The sequence below is a fragment of the Hydra vulgaris genome, chromosome 15 (assembly GCF_038396675.1).
Source record: "Hydra vulgaris chromosome 15, alternate assembly HydraT2T_AEP".
NCBI classification, from domain to species: Eukaryota; Metazoa; Cnidaria; class Hydrozoa; order Anthoathecata; family Hydridae; genus Hydra; species Hydra vulgaris.
In genome coordinates, this window is record NC_088934.1 from 3,078,204 (window position 1) to 3,082,496 (window position 4,293).

General features: G+C 25.4%; 1 long non-coding RNA gene across 1 annotated transcript; it reads right to left on the reverse strand.

The window, feature by feature from the left end:
- Positions 1 to 330: 330 nt before the first annotated feature.
- Positions 331 to 3,655, reverse strand: LOC136091299 (uncharacterized). Its single transcript, XR_010643887.1, has 2 exons — positions 2,505 to 3,655; positions 331 to 1,396 (listed from the first exon to the last, which is right to left on the reverse strand). It is a non-coding gene; the product is annotated as an uncharacterized LOC136091299 (long non-coding RNA).
- Positions 3,656 to 4,293: the final 638 nt, after the last annotated feature.

Genomic DNA, 4,293 nt, shown 5'->3' on the forward strand with positions numbered 1-4,293 from the left:
TAAAAAATAGTTAACTATATATATAAAATAAAAATTATGTAAAAAGTGTTTCAGATTTCTAATAATAAATGTTACGTTAAAGTTTACAAACACTTTTATCGTTTTTTTTTAATTTATATATTTTTTATCAAATATATACTTTATATAACTTTATAACTATATAATTTCAACTTTTTAACTTGATTAGCACTTTTTTTTTACATAGGATTGCATATAACTTTGCATACCTTATTATATTATATATAATAATATTATATATTGTATGTTAACTTTGTATATCTTACACCATGTTTATCACCTCATACAGTATTGTTAATTTTCTTTCTATAATTGTTTTTACTTTATTGTTATACTCTTCTCATCTCGATTTATTCTAAAATTTTTAGAAAAGTTTTCCAAATAAACAGTAGCCAATATGACGCGGGTTGCAATAAAACCACCGAGGTTTGCCATATTTACATTTTCTATTTTATAAATCAATCTACTGTTGTAATAATGTAGCTTCGACTTTCTAGTAAAGCATGCGTAGTTTCATTACGCGATCTGTTGATGCTTCGAGATTCGTATATTACTTTTGCAAAATAGATACAAGGATTTATAAGAGAGTTAAGCGTAATCGCAAGATTACCAATTGGATGATAAAGATCTTCATCAAAATAACTAACGGTTATAGGCATTAAACAAACAACAAAGCTTATACCAATAAAAGTACAGAACATTGTCATCCTTTTTAAACGATCCTGCTGTACGTTGCATTCAGGGCTAAAATCTTGAATAATTGATTTCCTTTGTAGCACTAATAACAATGAAATATATAAGTAAACTATCATAACAAAAAATGCAGAGAATGCAAACACGCAGGCACGAATATATACCCCTATTTTTGTGTCTAATGAAAAAACCGATAACACTGAAAATGTAGGAGTTAATATTAGTGAGATTATCCAAATACCAGCAATTGTACCAAACTTTATTTTAAAAGTGTTGAAAATATAATATTTTCTCGGATATTTAATGGCATAAAAACGTTCAACAGCAACTGCTATGACGTGGAAAGTTGATGCGAAAACTGAAAACAGAAATACGGAATCAAATATTTTGGTCACTATTTCATGAGAGATTCTTGGAACAATCGTAGGGTTCATTTCTCCAGAAAGATACCAACCATCTATTCCTAACGTAGCAACACCACTTGTGAAATCAGAAATAGATAAACTTAAAAGTAAATAATCAATGCGATCTAAACTCTTCCATTTCCGCACAATCAAAAGTTGCTCTACGAAGTTTGCCAGAATCACTGCAGAATCAATTATAATACAAGCAACCATCCATGGTACGGACATTATTGTCAATTTTTATCTTTATGATAGAACAAAATTTGAAGTTCACAAAAAGCCTAGAATTTACAGAAAAAAATATTTATAACTTGAACTTCAAAATTATACAAATTGTAAGTCATGGAACCACGCCACGTTCTTGGTCTTATGTGCAGCACGGTATGCGGGATATATACGTACAACAAAAATCCAAAGCCTCAGTTTCCATAAAACAAGACTAATTTATTAAAACAGCATTTAAAACATTTTATAAGGCAATCTTGTTTTCTACCACAAAAATCTTATTTACTTTTTTTATATAAGCAGTTACACTAAGAGATATATTTTTGTATCTAATATTTAAAGAATTTAATTTTTTTCACTGTATTTCGGTTTAAAGAAATCAAAGAACGTTTTATCATTTGTTTTCATTTAACCAATGGATTTCCCGCCTTTTATCCAAAAACCAATGCTTTTAATACTACGTATCAAACAAATTGTTCAAAAGGTTTTAATTTATTCCAAATTTAACATGCACTTATTAAACGTTATATAAAGTTGAAAAAAGAAAACAGTACCGAGTTCTACAATGACTTATTCTTCAAACGCGAGGTGGGTCGGAATTTCATTTTGGTCTAATTTCATTTTGATTTCAAAAGATTCTTTTTTAAATAAAAAAAATATTTGAAGAGAAGACGCCTCTTACTTTTTTATTTGTTTTTTATGATTGTTATATTAATTTTGAAACAATGGCACCGCGAGTTAAGAGCATTGTGGTATTAAGTTGAAAACCAAAATTGCTCTCAAATAATCACATTATATGTATTTGAATCTTTTAAATCAAACTTTCTTTCTTTTGTATTCTTTTGTAGTTATAACAACTCTTATGTTTTAGTTTTTAGAAAACCAACAAACGTGGCGTAGTTTACAACCGAACAAAAAGAATTAAAGCAATAAAAATCTTTGCATTAAAAAAAAAATTGAAACAAAAAGAACTATATCAAATAATTTAACAAATATAACAAATAATTTAACAAATATAACAAATAATTTAACGTTACATATTTTTTTTTTTCTTTAATTTATATTTGATTTGATTTGATAAAGTCTTTAACATTTCCCACTTTAACGGAAAAAACAATTTTTTAAATATTTTTAACATAAGTATTAAAAAAAAAAAGCTGTTACCAATGGTTATATGAATCTTCATATATCTGCAATATTTATCAAGTGTTAATTTCAAATACTCAAAAAAGTGAAGGTCTTTGTTTTCAAAAAGTTTGATTGTCGTCAAAAAGTTAAATATTTTATAAAACTTCTTTAATATTTAAAGAGTCGAAATATACAATCATATAGCTTTGAAAAGTGACATCTAAAAAACAATTTATTATTTGTTGTATAAAATGTTTTTTATATTTTTTATGTCATTCCGACAAATCCCCTTGGGCTAATTGCAAATACCCTTGTAACAAAACCTCTACTGTTATTTTAAGACAAAATAACAATATAATAATAAAACCCTACCACTTTTTAGCGTTCAAAAATTATGACCATATAAAGTTTGGATCTCCTTATTTGAGGGGGTTACAAATTTTACATGATCAAAATTTTAAAACACAAAAAATAAAAAATAAAAACGTTTAAACCTAAATTTAAATTTATTATATATAATAAATTACTCTATAGGGTAAATAGTTATTAAAAACTTGTTGCTCTCACTTTTGGGGGTAAGAGGGGGGATTCAGGAGGAAGGCTGGAAGCGTAAGGGTAAGAGGAAGGCTGGAAATTTTTACGACTTTTAAATCAAAAAAATTTTAAATCTAAAAACGGTGTTGGAATCAAAGTCCTAAAAAACCGTTTAGCCATTTTTTCAAAACTTTTAAAAACTTTTAAAAAAATAAAAAAGGAAAAACAATAACAATAAATGAAACAAAAATAAAAATGTCAATCAAAAGTAACTATTAAAAAAAGCGTCGTAACTCAATTTAGAAAAAAAAGGAAACGAGTCTAATGACCTCCGATAGAAACAAAAATTAAAAAAAAAATTTATTAGAAATTTATTTTTATTATTCATTATTATTACTATTATTATAATTATTATATTTTTAAATTATTAATTATAAAAACAGATTTAAATAAAATATGTGTAATAAATAAAAATTATATTAATAATAAATACGTTAAATAAACATAGCACACATTCAAGGCTTGGTTTATTAACTTCTCAAGAGGAGGAGAGATTTTGAATGTTGAGAAAAGTAGTAGAAAATATTTTCTCAAAACATCTATAAAATTATTCTAAATAACATTTTTTGTAACTTATTTTTTTGTTAAACTATTCTAAATAACATTTTTATATTTTGTTTGAAATACCTCCCAAAATATTCAAAATGAAACCATTATTATGAAGACGGATTTTAGATGCTTCAATTTAAAATTAACATTGCACTTACAAAAAGCAATGCAACCATTCAAACAAACATTACCAGTACATTATTAACCATTAATATAGTAAAGTAGAAACTAAAAAATTAAGCAAACACAATCTTGCAACACTTTAACGCAAAATTACGCAACCGCATTATAGCACAAAAAAAGCACAATCTTGCAACACTTAGTGCAATCTTGCTTAGTGCAAAGCCGCAAAACTTAACGCAAAATAAAAAAAAATAAAAAAAATAAAAAGAAAAAAAATTAAAATCAAAGGATAACTTTATAAACATTTTAAACATATTTAAAAAACATTAATTCTGTAATATCGAAATAAACTCGTTACCCTCATCTGAGAAGTTTCTGATAAAAATAATGAACTTGATTATATTTTTTTATAAATAAAAATTATTGATAACAAACGCTAATCTTAATATTAAAAAAAACCCGTAAACGGTTTACCATATAATATATTACTTCGTATATAAAACTTCATCCATAGAATGAATATAAAGAAACTTTTTGATTTGAAAATAAACGGCGAACA